General features: G+C 43.0%; 1 long non-coding RNA gene across 5 annotated transcripts in view; it reads left to right on the plus strand.

Moving 5' to 3' along the window:
- Window positions 1–15,352, plus strand: part of LOC117312441 (uncharacterized) — a 77,982-nt gene that overhangs the window by 32,900 nt on the left and 29,730 nt on the right. The window lies entirely within an intron of this gene.

The following is a 15,352-nucleotide window of genomic DNA, read 5'->3' on the forward strand; positions in this document are numbered from 1 at the left end:
GAGAAAAACAAATACCGTATATTAACACATATATGTGGAACCTAGAAAAATGGTACAGATGAACTGGTTTGCAGGGCAGAAATAGAGACACAGATGTAGAGAACAAATGTATGGACACCAAGGGGGGAAAGTGGGTGGAGGTGGTGGTGTGATGAATTGGGAGATTGGGATTGACATGTATACATGATGGGTATAAAATGGATGACTAATAAGAACCTACTGTATAAAAAATAATTAAATAAAATAAATTTTTTTAAAAAAGAGAGAGAGAGGGCTGGGGAGAGAATTGAGGAGGAAGAAGAGTTGCTATTAAATATTGTACATTGTTTTTGGCTTGACCAGCCAGCATATCCTCCTCTGTAAATCACAAGTGCTGTCTGTGTCAGAGGACCCAGCTATGTCAGGACCCAGCCCACCCACTCCAGGGAAGGGCACCTGTGAGACATGCCCAGCTGTTCCTCAGCACCAGGTGAGGGAGAACGTGGACCTGAGTGCCCTGAAGAGCCAGCCCAGAGCACATCCCATGTCACACTGGTCCTCACAGCACCCACACAGCAGTTGTCAGCATCCTATGCCTCAGCTGAACAGGAGAGCTGCCTCTGCACCTGCCCTCACAACAGAGGGAGACACTTCAAGCTTGGTCACTTCACTCTCAGTGAGCCAGAGTCCTGGAGGGACAACTAGCACCTTGGTTTAATTCCCAGAGCACCCGCTCTTTGCAATCAGGGCTTCCCTGGAAGTGGGAATGCAGGAGTGAAGGCCTCTGCTCAGCCCACCTCCCCTCTGGCCGTATGGGCCACTGTCACTGGGACATAAGGCTCTGCTGGAATCCCCTGGGATGGTCTGGCTGCAGCTGAAAGATTCTGCCCTGGCTGGAGGCTGCAGGCGACAGGGGCCAAGGCAGCCCAGTGCCCAGAGCTGCCCCCTGCACCTGGCTGCACTTCATCTGCCCCTGATAAGTGGCGAGGTCCAGGGGGTGGGTATTAATGGGCAGGTCTTGACCAGCCTTTTGTCTAAACACGGGCTGATTATTCTAATGAGGTATTAATAGGTATTAATTAAAAGAATTTCATGGTTAAGTAGGTTTAGGACAAGTTGGAATAAACATGTTTCTTTGCTGTAGGACTTTAGGGCCTTTAACATTTCAATGTGCATCGTGAATCCTTCCCAGGGGGCAGCATTTCCTAAACTTATTTGACCACACAACTAACTCCCTTTATGGGGCGGGGAGTGTCTCTGGGTATTGCTGTTTTGTGGAACAGTCCAGGAAGTAAAAAGGCAGAGGTCTCTATAGCTAAGACAACGGCTGGTCTATAAGTCTCTGGAATTTACTACATCTTGACTAGATCTCCAGCCTAAACCAATGACAGCCTGGCAAGAGGGTGACTCAAGCAGTATTTTTTTTTTAATTGAGACGTAACATCAAACAGTAAAGTACACAAATATACTTGACATACGTGTACATCTATGTAACTACCACCCAGATGCACCACTCTGTGTCCAGTCAAAACAGCACATACACACACATACACACACACACACACACACACACAGGTAACTACTATTTCGATTTTTATCACCAGGGACTAGATATGTCAGGCAGAAACTTACTGATGCCATTCCAAGACAAAACCCAGGGAGAAACCAAGTAATAGAAAGACCAAAAACAAGCAGAATTCTCTTGAGAAAAAAGATCCCATTTGAAACTTAAGCTTCCATCTCAACAAGAATCTGTCTCCTGCCCATAAGGTGCCAAATTCCAGTATTTGGACAAGCGTGGCCAGCAACTGACAGTGTACGTAATGCGTTATAGTTAATAACTGCTTGTCGGTTATAATAATATTAATTCTCAGTCCTTGATCTTGCAATAATTTCTTCATGCTTATCAAGTGTAGCATTTGGAAATTTTAGTAACTTGTCAAAAACTGTGGTCTACAGTCTACATGGTCTACAAGACACAGAAAACAAGGAGCCAGCTGCAACCAGAACTGGATGGAAATAAATGAAGGGCAGGGCTTCCCTGGTGGCGCAGTGGTTGAGAGTCCGCCTGCCGATGCAGGGGACACGGGTTCGTGCCCCGGTCCGGGAAGATCCCACGTGCCGCGGAGCGGCTGGGCCCGTGAGCCATGGCCGCTGAGCCTGCATGTCCGGAGCCTGTGCTCCTCAATGGGGGAGGCCACAACAGTGAGAGGCCCACGTACCGCAAAAAAAAAAAAAAAAAATGAAGGGTGAAGTGCAAAGGAACAGGAAAAGGAAATTGATAAAATTAGGGAAGAGGAGCCTAAGGGAAGGATCGTTTTTCTTTCCTTTCCTGAAATTTATTTTTGGTTATGTTTACTATATGAAAACTGAAACTGCTTATAAAACGTAAACACTGTGACCCAAATTTTGTTTAATAAAAAGTATATGTATGGGGCTTCCCTGGTGGCGCAGTTGTTGAGAGTCCACCTGCCGATGCAGGGGACACGGGTTCGTGCCCCGGTCCGGGAAGATCCCACATGCCGCGGAGCGGCTGGGCCCGTGAGCCATGGCCGCTGAGCCCGCGCGTCCGGAGCCTGTGCTCCGCAATGGGAGAGGCCACAACAGTGAGAGGCCCGCGTACCGCAAAAAAAAAAAAAAAAAAAAAGTATATGTATGTGTATGTATTTATAAGAAAAGGCCTAGTGGGCTCTATACAGAGATGTTAGTACTTATAGCTGAGTAGGAGGATTGCATGTGATTTGTATATTTTACATTCCTTTCTTTATTTTCCAAATGTTTTACAATGAATATATGTAACTCATAATCAGAGCCAAGACTCTATTTTACAAAAATGAAAACAAATGGAATGCATCCATATATAATCAATCTTCCTAATCTTACAAAGAGTCTCTCTTGAGTTTACATTTATTTTTCTCTTCCAGTTCTCTCTGGAGTCTAGGCCATAAAAACAAGAGCAAACAAAAAACAAGAAACTCTATGGCAAAAAGACTGGAGTCAGTTCAATCAAATATGATGCTTCTTAGACTTTCTCTCCCTCTAGTTCTGGGTGCATAGTCAAGGGAAAGGAGAAAATAAAGCACAAGGTCTTCAGGGGTGTGTGTGTGTGTGCATGTGTGTGTGTGTTGGTGGGGAATAGAGAATAGGGAAATAGAAATAGATCAGGTATATTGTGGACCCCAAAGTGAGGAAAGTTGAGTTAATGGATGCTGTTTTCCAAGGAAGCCCTGTCTGAATTGATAAAGGAAGTAATCCACAAATTGTGTCTCACACTCTCAAAGAAACAAACAAAAAGACTCACAATAATTGTAACTAAAAAAATGAGCCATAATAATGGTCGAGGCTTTTGAGATCTCATAGCGGGTACGTCCTGGGATAAACAGCATATAGCAAGCGATAGCTGATTTCTTGGATTCACTCAAGGTGAGTGTTGCGGGAAGTAGGCCCACAAGCTGAACAGGCCCATCTTTCCTCTATTATAAAATTAAGCCATTGCCGTACCATTATGCTTGGACAACACTCTTAATCTCAGATAGAACCATTATTAGGATAATCAAAAGTCATTTAGAAGAATATCCTAAAAGGTATTTCAAAGTCCTACTCAAGTAACTTGAATCTTGGGAGAGTCTCATGTATAGGATAATAATAATTGGTGACAACAGAAGCAAGTATTTATATGTTCTAGATACTCTTCTAAGCCCTTTATATACAATAACTCATTTAATCCTCACAACAACAACCCTATGAGGAAGGTACTGGGTTTTTTTGTTTGTTTGTTTGTTTGTTTTTGGTACGCGGGCCTCTCACTGTTGTGGCCTCTCCCGTTGCGGAGCACAGGCTCCGGACGCGCAGGCTCAGCGGCCATGGCTCACGGGCCCAGCCGCTCCGCGGCATGTGGGATCTTCCCGGACCGGGGCACGAACCCGTATCCCCTGCATCGGCAGGCGGACTCTCAGCCACTGCGCCACCAGGGAAGCCCCGAAGGTACTGTTTTTATCCCCATTTTACAGAGGAAGAAAGTGATCCACCAAATGTCTGCCCAACATCACACTGCCAGGAAGAGGGAAAACTGGTGTTGAAACTCAGGCAGTGTGACTGCAGAGGCTGGACTCTTTAGACTATTAAAACTACTGCATCTTTAACTTGCTTTACTCTCCTTATCTGTCACCTTCCCCCATCTCTCCCCAGTGCCCACCCTGCACCCTTTGTCTGGTCCCGCACCTGCTGACTACTGCCTTCCACATCAACCCAGTCCAAAAGCATCCCCAACAACTTACATAGTAATAATCTTCATATTCAGAGAAGCTTCTAATCGATGACCTAATAAATGTGCCCTGCAGAAAAGACCAATGAGTTTTAGGGGTTTTTTTTGTTTCTTTTTTTTGCGGTGCGTGGGCCTCTCGCTGTTGTGGCCTCTTCCATTGCGCAGCACAGGCTCCGGACGCGCAGGCTCAGCGGCCATGGCTCACGGGCCCAGCCGTTCCGCAGCATGTGGGATCTTCCCGGACCAGGGCACGAACCCGTGTCCCCTGCATCGGCAGGTGGACTCTCAATCACTGCGCCACCAGGGAAGCCCAAGTTCTTATTTTTCTAAATGAACAACTACTTTGTGTTCCCAAGCTGAGGTCCATAGACTTGTTTATGAGGAAAGAGGTATACGGGCCTCCTGTTAACACACATAATTTAATACTTTGAAGATTCTGAGATCAAGTTTAAGAATGATACATCAAATATTGTCAATTAAATATTAATATGAAAAACCCTTGCAACCCCCGATATTTTCCAAGATGAGAAGAGAGATTCTAGGAAGCCTATTACCCACGCATAGTTCCTAACTGGGATTCTAAAAAAACTTCTCTGTTAAAAAGAGATCAATCTCTTTTTTTTTTTTTTAATTTATTTATTTTTGGCTGGGTTGGGTCTTCGTTGCTGCGCGTGGGCTTTCTCTAGTTGCAGCGAGCAGGGGCTACTCTTCATTGTGGTGCACAGGCTTCTCATTGCGGTGGTTTCTCTTGTTGCAGAGCACGGGCTGTAGGTGCGCGGGCTTCAGTAGTTGTGGCACGTGGGCTCAGTAGTTGTGGCTCACAGGCTTAGTTGCTCTGCGGCATGTGGGATCTTCCCGGACCAGGGCTCAAACCTGTGTCCCCTGCATTGGCAGGTGGATTCTTAACCACTGCACCACCAGGGAAGTCCTCTTTTTTCGTATTTTATTTTATTTTATTTTTGGCGGTGCTGCGCAGCTTACGGGATCTTAGTTCCCTGACCAGGGATTGAACCTGCGCCCTCAGCAGTGAAAAGTGCAGTGTCCTAACCACTGGACCACCAGGGAATTCCCCCAAACGAGATTAATCTTAGTGGATTAGAGTTTCTAAATGCTTGAAGACAAATAATAGGTAGATGAACTCCTCATAGCTTTAAACAAGTTGAATCCTACCTGGAGGTCATGGCAGGAGTGGGTGGAAGGCATGAAATAAAGTTGCTAAAATGATCAGTTAATGCATGTTTTTTCGGTGAGCAAAGACCAGAAGAGAAATCCTAGGATTTAACTGACAGACCCTTCATTCTCTCTCTGGTCTCCAAGGGGGGTTATTTGCCTATGTTGTTGGCTAAGTCAAATAGGAATCTAAGTTCTACTTCCTTTTTTCTGTTACTGAATCACACCACATGCTGATTTGGGGTCCACAGGTTTAGGGATGCACAGGAATGAATGTGCACAAGACCTGGGAAAAGGCTACCCTAGCCCTAGAATGATCAAGGTTAATACTCCCCCCCACCTCCTTTGGACACGTAATCTGAACGGCAGCACATTCATAACGTGCACAGGCATTTATAGGCCTGTTTCTGCATTTCCGGGGTTACGCCTTGAGCTAAGAGACATTCAACCACATTTTGTCTTACAAAATTGTAGGTATCCCAATAAATGCAATTTTAGGGTGCTCCGGAGAATTGGATTAATTCAATGTATTCATGCCCTTTCATGTGCCATTCTTTGTAAGGACTGTTCAATATGTAGCTATGTCTCTTTGTCCCTGTGGCTACGTATGAGCTTTGCTCAGAAGCTGTTCACTCATCCATTCATTCAATTAATATTTATTGTGCATCTACTCTGGGCCACTGAACAACAGCACTTGTTATTTTGCGCCATATTAGCCTACTTCCTACAAATACAATGATGTATGATATACCGATGGCATTTTTCCTGCCACCCTGATTAGGATTTGTTCACTAATCAAGAGCTATTTAAGTAGAGAACGGTGTAAAAAGGCAGCATAAACAGCATACAAGTTTAATTGGGTACACTTCATAAATATTGGGAAGTACGCAAACCACATACAGTGAACTAACTTTTGTTGTTGTTCTGAGATGCAAATACCCAGTACAATTTTTCAGCAGATTATTCAGGTGAAATTATTTTGAGCTAAAAATTCATATTGCAAATACCATATGATAGGGCATGATGCTAGAAGCTTAATGCACATGATAAAAATTTGAATAGAACCAGAGTGAGTTTATAAGAGCACAGCGCTTTTATATACTCCAGACCTCCCACACTTCCCGGGGGGTTTCACACATTCTCTCCTCCAGGCAGAATACCCTGGAGCAGCCAGACATTTCGTGATCGCTTTACCGTTGCTCATGGCTAAGTGTTTTAGGATGCCTCTGTAATATCCCCGCTCCCTCTTACAGGAAGCCTGCCTCACAGACTTGTACACTCTAGGTCCTCTGGGATAGTCAAAGCTGGATACCGAGTTCAATGGCAAGATATGGTAGAAACTGTGGAACGTAAACCGAAGCAAGGTATCTTGACAAGAGAAACACTAGGAATCTTTTGTGTTCCTTTCCTTTTATGCATTTTCATTGTACTGAGGGAAGGCAGACTTGGAAGGTGAAGACTATATTCTTAGCTGAGGTGGAGGGGGAGTGCAGTAAAAGCTTTGCAGAACTTTCCCTCTTTGTGTTAGGCTCGGACAGCAGTTGACGATTATATCAGTTTGCTGGGGCTGCCTTAATAAAGTACCACAAACTCGGTGGCTTAAAACAACAGAAATGTAATGTCTCAGGTCTGGAGGCTGAGTCTGAAATCAAGGTGTCAGCAGGACTCAGGCTCCTTCTGCTTCTGGAACACATAGGAGGATCCTTCCTTGCCTCTTCTAGCTTCCGGTGGCTTCCCGGGGATCTCTGGCATCCTTTGGCTCGCAGCTGCGTCTCTCCAGTCTGCCTTTCTCGTCACACAGCATTCGCCCTGTGTGTCTCTGCCTCCACGTGACTGTCTTCCTAGGAGGACCAGTCACATTGGATTGGGGCCCATCCACCTCCAACATGACCTCCTCTTGGCTAATCATGCCTGCAACAATCTTATTTCCAAATAAGATCACATTCTGAGATGCTGGGGGTTAGGCCTTCCAAATACCTTTTTAGGAGGACACGATTCAAATCATAACAACAATGAGGGTGTATGATAGATACCACAGGGGCAATAAGATGTTCTGAGAGTCACTGAGTAAAATGGTGTCTGTGTCCTCTAGTATGCCAAGGGCCCCAAGTGACTGGAGCTAGTGGGACGAAAATTTCTGGAACCGGCAACGGCACTGGTCTTAAAAAGAGGTGGTGTGACTTCTTAGATGTTTATCCTAAATAAAGATGTAGTATCGCAGCAGATTGTTAGTAAATAATGACATTTCTAGAATTAAAAAGACTGATAACATTCTAAGGAAGAGCAGGAATAATTTAAAAGATTATGGTCAATAGGCAATATATTTTTCTTAATCGCTTGCTTCTAATCCATGTAATAGATCACTGAGTAAAGAGTTAGTAAGAGGTAGGTTTGAGTCTTGAGTCATACTGGCTGATTCAGCAAATCACCTCACCCCTCTGAAACTCCTTTATCCACCTAGTAATTTGTTCTATAGTGGAAGTATACATCATTGCCTACCCCACCCACAAGCACCAAGAAACAGTGCCTTACAAACTGTCCTTGCTGAGTATGAAGGAACCACATTTATACGTTATTCCACCCTCTGAAACACAGATTGAGGTGGGCAACTGATTCTGGGAAACCCACCCAGAGACTTCCTTCAGTGACTTCTACTGCCTCCAAAAGATGAACAGGCCAATCATAATTCTGTCAAGAATTTGAAATTGGGAAACAAGAAACTAGGAAGTGTTAAAGGAAGAACTAGAGCTGTAAAATAATGAGATAAAACTGGAGCTAGAAAGGCCCTTGATGGTCTTCACGGAAAACAATCATAAAGTCTAGAATGGTGCAGAGAAAAGCAGAACTGTCATGACTGAAATTTTCTGGTTCATATGTGAGAGGTGCCTCCATTCTTTTTCTCTTCGGTTTTCTGCAGTTTGAATATGATACGGTAACGTGTGGGTTTTTCTTTTAGTTTTTGGTATTCCTCCTCTTTGGTGTTGTCTAAGCTTCCCAGATCTGTGATTTGGCTTTTGTCATTAATTTTGGATAGCCCTCAGGCATTATTACTTGAAATAATTCTTCTCTCTCTTCTTCCAGTATTCCGATGACTTGTATGTTTCATCTTTTGAAATTGGTCCACAGTCCTTGGATGTTCTGTTTTATTTCTTCATTCTTTTTTTATCTTCAATTTCAGTTTGTGAAGTGTCTAATGGCCTATTTCCAAGCTCACTGATCCTTTTTCTTGGCTGTGTCAAATCTACAGATGAGCCCATTGAATGCACTCTTCGTGTCTGTTACAGTGTTTTGATTTCTAGCAAAATTCTTTGCTAGATTCTTTCAGAGTTTCCATCTCTCCACTTACATCACCCATCTGTTCTTGCCTGTCATCTATTTTTTTCTTTAGGGCCTTTAATATATTAATCATAGTTATTTTAAATTCCTTGTTTGATCATTCCAACATCTGTGCATCTCTGACTCTGGTTCTGATGATTAAGACTATGTTTTTTTGGGACTTCCCTGGTGGTCCAGTGGGTAAGACTCTGTGCTCCCAATGCAGGGGGACTGGGTTCGATCCTTGGTCAGGAAACTAAGATCCCACATGCCCACATGGCACAGACAAAAAATAAATAAATAAAAGAAAATTTTAAAAATAAAATAAGACATCATTAAAAACAAAAAAGGCAATTTTTTGTCTTGCCTTTTGGCCTCCCTTGTAATTTTTGGCTGAAATCCAGACATGACGTATCAAGTAGCAGGAACTGAGGTAAATAGGCCTTTAGTGTGAGGATGTTTGCTAATCTAAGGGTTGGGGTACATGTAATGGTTGCTGGAAGTGCCAGAGGCTTCAGATCCCTCTAGCATCCCTGCTTTTGTCTTCCCGCCTCGACTTTGGGCTTCCCTGAGTAGCCCTCCTCAGAGAGTCTGTGTCTTGTGACTCTTTCAACTGTAATCTTGTCATTATATTGGAGCCCTGTTAGTGTGCTGGCCACGTGTTGGGGAAGGAGAATTTTATAATCTTCTGATTAAATGTCAGTCTGTTAAGTGGTCCTGCATCCCTGGGCTTTGATCTCCCACCCCTACTTCTTATTCCATTCGCTGGCTACAGAGTTTCCAATCTGTTCAATATTTCCTTAAAACCCCGACCCCTGTTGACGATGTCCCCCTCCCCACTTTAGGTGAGAAAAAAAGCACTAGGCGGGATGGAGTGGGAGGAATGCCCTTGCCCCAGCTGGGATAAGGCGCTAGCAACGTCCTTTTTCCTGCAGAGTAGGTCTTACGGAGAAGGCTCTGGAGTTTTACACATGATTACACTTCACCGGCTCCTGCTGGGGTCATGAGGGGTTTTTCTCGCATCTTCGCTTCATGACAACACGGTTTCTGGAAGTAAAAGCCCACGCAAGTGGGGGGCTCCCGTAAGACCGCGGCCCTCAGGAGTTTCTCACTCTCCTATTGGTTCACACTCAGACTTCAGTAGTTCTACAAAATAACCACTTTAGTGTCCCCACCAGTTTACGGCCCCAAAGGTCTCTGCTCCAGGCAGGCAGATCTCGACCGACTCTCTGGATGCACGTGTCTGTCCAGATTTTGGGGTTGTGGTTTCTCTCCGGGTCCAAGAAAAGTCATTGACTCTCAATTTGACTGGCTTTTTCTAAGTTGGAGGGATGGGAGTAGAGATTCCCGAGTTCTTTACATGTCAGAGTTTAAAATCAGAGTCTTTATCGCCTCCATTCTTGAAGGCTGAAGTTTGACTCCTGTCTTTGGATTTTAAGGAAACCTCTACATTTCAAATAAGTCTGTCTTCTCTTGAGTTTGTCTTGAGTAGGACAACCATGCAATCAAAAGACCTCTGTTGGGCTTCCCTGGTGGCGCAGTGGTTGAGAGTCCACCTGCTGATGCAGGGGATATGGGTTCGTGCCCCGGTCCGGGAAGATCCCACATGCCGCGGAGCGGCTGGGCCCGTGAGCCATGGCCGCTGAGCCTGCGCGTCCGGAGCCTGTGCTCCGCAACGGGAGAGGCCACGACAGTGAGAGGCCCGCGTACCGCAAAAAATAAAAATAAAAAAAAAGACCTCTGTCACAGCCCCTCCTCCTCCTCTTACCCCCTCTCTCTCCCCCTCCTTCCTCTTCTTTTTCTGTATAAAGGGGGTGGTTAGGTTAAAATAACTCTAAAATATCCTATTAATCAGCTAGACATAAAAGGGAAATAATACCTAAACAATACCATACTTTGTTTAACCATTCCTGTTTAGGCTACTGATCTTTTCCTGTTTTCAGATGCATCTTCACTATAAGGAAGGGTAAAAATAACCTAGGGGAAGTATTTGGAAAACTGGATTAGGGAAAGATATTTTCAATAAATGAGTGTTAGAGTACTCACATAAGTTTGAAGATAAGTGACAGCTGGCTATATGAACTTCACTTGTGTGTTCTGGTGGTATATTAATAATTAAGTAGTTAAACCTTTTCATGAAGATCACACTTTACAATAATACATCAATAACACTCATTTATTTATATCTCACTTTATTCCAAAACAGATTAAAGCATGTTTAGCAGACATTTGTTTTGTCTGCCTGGCATTCTACTTTATTCTGTGACTAGCAACTCACTTATCTTGGAGAATGGGTCTTCCCCTGACTCCAGAAGTTTCCAGTCAGTCATAACATCATAACACCCCACACCACTGGCCACGGAGACAGACCTATGACTTGTCGGGCAGGCCAGTCTGAGTGTTTCCCCAAGACTCTCAGAGCTGGATCTCTGGAGACAGGGGAAGCCCTTCCCCTGGACCTGAGTGCCGCTGGTTGCTAGTTCTCCAGCTACGTGGAGAATGACGTCAAAACACAGAGAGGAAGCGATGGAGAATCCTAGCTTTGTTTGCGGCCCTGAAGCTTGCTGCACCGCTATGCTTCTCCCTGAATGATTAGATGAGCCAATAAATTCCTCTTTTTGCCCAAGCTAGTAGGTTTCTGTCATTTCTGGACAAGAGTCCTGGCTAATACAGAGCTGACGTTAAGTTTTGTTTTGTAATGTCTAAAATATTATCTTCAACCATAAGCAGTAAAGCCTACTGGAAAAGAAATACCTTGAGGCACCATTCTCCAAAAGAGCAAAATCTAAGATATATGAGGTTACAGAGAAGAAAGGCCTTAAAGATAACATACTGAGCAGGATCTTACCATCTGAATTAGGTACAAATCCCTTACCCATTCTATACCACAGAGGCATCCATAAATAAAGATAATACCTGAACTATCTTATGGAAAGTATGAAATAAGGTTCATAAAGTACTCTGAGCAACTGGAAAATAGTATTTTTTTAAATCTAATGTATATAATGTATCACATTTAGGCTCAGTGAATTTAGACAAATTTCTTAATATTCCTATTGCTCAATTCCTTTTCCTGTAAAATGGGAGTCATAATACCTTTAAGCAGTTGTTGATAGAATATTAGCAACCATATATATGTGAAGCTGGGAGATCACGACTCAACTGAAGATGATACTGCCAGACAAGGAGAGACTGCCAACTACCCAGGCATCTTTGCAGGGGTTGACAGACATTTTGAAAAGGGGGCTTGTGTGGGGGAAGTTTTCTGCAGAGATTGTGGGCTTGTATGCTGGGGGAAGAGACAGGAGAGCTGAGCTCAATGAGAGATGCTGTGGTAGTGGGTCCCGACCCCAGCACTATGGACCAGCCCCTGTGAGAGGAGAGGCAGGGATCCTGTGCTCTGTGAACACAGCACTATTTCGGCAACTTAGGAGTTTCACGGTTTGGGACCATCTAAGCAGGGCAGCGTTCTCCTACAGGAACAGCGGCAGCTACAACAGTGGAGCCCAACAGAAGCCTGCGGGGAGTGAGCTGCACCCAAGAATTAAGCTTGTTGGTGAATCAGTGAGGAACCCCTAGAACTTCCAAAAGTACTTGAGGGGTCTGTGGTCCTGCCTGATGTGACGGAATCCTGAGTCAGCAAAATTTGGGTGTAAAAGTGACTCTATTCATAAGAAGGCAGTGTTGATCCTTGAATAGTTAGGTTCCATATGTAACAAGATTTGCCACCAAAACATGGGCCCAATAAATGGCTTTAAGATATCATCCTAAGATATCCCTGTGTAGAATTCTAACCACACCTCAGATCAGCCAGGTGGACGGTACAGAGCTTTGAGGACAAGGTTGCATGATTGCCTCTGTGTTGGTTAAAAGCAACATTAACTGATTAAGCATTTAGACTTGCTGAGAGTAGAACAGTTTACCGACTTAGATGTGCCCTCACCTCGTTCTGTCAAGAAGCTGAGGGAGCTCAGCAAAATTATCTGCCCCAGGGCACCTCTATGCATCAATTTTCAGGTAAATATTAATGTACTTTGACTCACAATAGCATCATCTACATTTTACATGACCAAGTTGAATTTTTTCTGGAATCAAAAAAAAGCATCCAATATTGTATAACAGCTTTTGTGCCATTCTAATATTCTGTTATCAAACATACCACTAATGACCAAAAAGTGTACTTACATAAGCCTCATGTGGGGCAGGAATTACAAATTCATGCTGCATGGGTTTTAAAAGTTCATAAATTTAGTAACCAAGTAACCAAAATACTACAACGAAGGAAAGAAAACCAAATAGTCTAGAGTCTCATTCTGAAGTTTCTTTTTCAAGGAAAATTTCGACTTGCTCATCATTTTCCAAGTCTTCCCTGAATAATGACGCTGACATTTAGTGAGTTTTCTAACACACTACATGAGTCACAGTGGCACCCCAAGATGTACCCCTTAGGTGAGGAGAACTGGACTTTGTGAGGAGTGTCATAAAGTTCGCCTTAGGAAGCATTTGTGCTTGTAAGCCCCACGTGGACTGCTCCAGGAGCAGCTGAGCTCCACCATCTGCATGGATGTATAGACCACAGGAGTTGCTTCTCTTCTCGAAGCCCTTGCAGTTTACCAGTTCTTGGCAGTAGCATCGTGACTTCTATGATGGCAATCTGCTGGATGAGTGCCATGTTAGAATTGTTGTCACTGATTCTTCCTGTTTTGTTTTCTTCCTGCGTTAAAGACTTAGTAACATAAACACTGAGGATCACATGTATGTGGTTCATGAGCTTTTGTCTTCAGTGTATACTGGGTAATAGCCACAAGAGCTTAGGGAAAGAGGTAATAGCCATCCTGGTGATTATGAAGAGACAATTCCCTGCTAGGTTGCACTGTGATAGCTACTGTTAACTGCGGCTGTACCTGTACAAGAAAGTGCAGTCATTTTATTGAAATTTGGTATTGTTTTAGCAAAATGTCTGTCAATTTTGGAGCTCAGTTTGGAACACAGCACATTTTTACCCACCTACGGAAATTAATGGTAATTATGCTTCTGACAAAAGCGAAGTCAGGTTTATTTTCAGAAAAGAATTACCCTTTTAAGACAGAGGAAGATGAACTCATTTAATCCTTACAACAACTCTAAGAGGTAGCAACTCTCCATCGTTAAATATTTATTTAGCACTTACTACGTTCAGGTACTCTGTGTATTAACTAACCTAGTCATTTCAGGAACTCTGGGTGAACACCATTGTCAACCCCTTTAATAATAAGGAAACTGAGGCACAGGGAGACTAAGTAGTCTGGCCAAACTAAAATTAAATGACGAGAATCTGTTTTGTAAAAACAAAGAGTGCCTACTGTAACATTTCTAACAACACCTACCAATTACTGAGTGCCAAGCAATTTAAATACAGTATCTCATTTAATTATTTCAACAACTCTGTAAAGCAGCTATTCTTACCCTAATTTTACAGATGAGGAAACTGGTGCATACAGAGGAGAAATAACCTGTGCCCCAATCATATGGCTGGTTAGTGACAAAGCTGAGATTTGACTCTGCGGGTATCTAAACCTGTACTTTTGACCAGGTCAGGGGTCCAGCACAGTAGAATTACAGGTGGGAAGGAGCGATGGCATTTTTGAGCTTAATAAAAGGGAGCATTAATTTTTTTTTAAGGCCACAAATCTTTTACTATATTATACAGCTTCCAGTGTAGCAAATAACAGAAATAAAGGTAAATAATACCTTGGAAATTGGTCTCTATATCATAGCCAATGGTACAACAACATAAGAAACACAAGGGAGGTTTTCTAATGCTTTTTATGACTATATTTATAACACTTAAAAGCAGTTCAAACTAAGATGAAATGCATAGAAAAATTTAGGGCTAACAAATGCCACCCTTTCTCTGCCTTGTTTGTAATACAGTGCGCGTGTGCCCCGCTGTGGCTTCCACTGTACCACAAATGACAGGCTTGTCATTCCCTGTAACGGCTTACTAAGGGAAGTTATGGAATTCCTTCTCTGATTCTACAAACAGTTTTTCATCTGATAGGGTGGCTTAATAGTGGTCCTTTCTGAAATTAGATGAATTGGCTGGATGACCTTTCCAAGTTTCTCCTAATCCTCAAATGTGAGGTAGGTATGCCAATAACACAAACCTTAAAAAAAAAAACGTAAAGGAATGCTTGCTAAAATAATAATCAAGAAATTCGATTCTAGGTAGGAGGGTAAGTCACAATGAAAGCGGACATACTGTGTCAAATATTCTCAGAATAGAATATGTTTGAAAGTTCTAGAATGACATTTTGTGCAATGGAGAAATTTTATGGTTAGAAATGATTTTATTCAAATGTACACAGTTATAACTACCATCAAATAGTGTAAAATATACTCAAAGAATTAACTAGAATGGGTGCTTTAAAGACTATCATAAAATATCACAAGAGCATGATGGTAGTAATAAGATCATGGGAGAAAACTGAACCTTTTATAAGGTCTGTACAGCTTCACATACTCATAACTTTAACATAATAATAATAATGGCAAGAGGACTCTCAGTATTTCCCATGTACCATCATGACAGCAAAACGAGTTTCCTGAGTTATCTCATTTATCCTCATCAACCCTATAAAGTTA

Source organism: Tursiops truncatus, chromosome 5 (assembly GCF_011762595.2).
Source record: "Tursiops truncatus isolate mTurTru1 chromosome 5, mTurTru1.mat.Y, whole genome shotgun sequence".
NCBI classification, from domain to species: Eukaryota; Metazoa; Chordata; class Mammalia; order Artiodactyla; family Delphinidae; genus Tursiops; species Tursiops truncatus.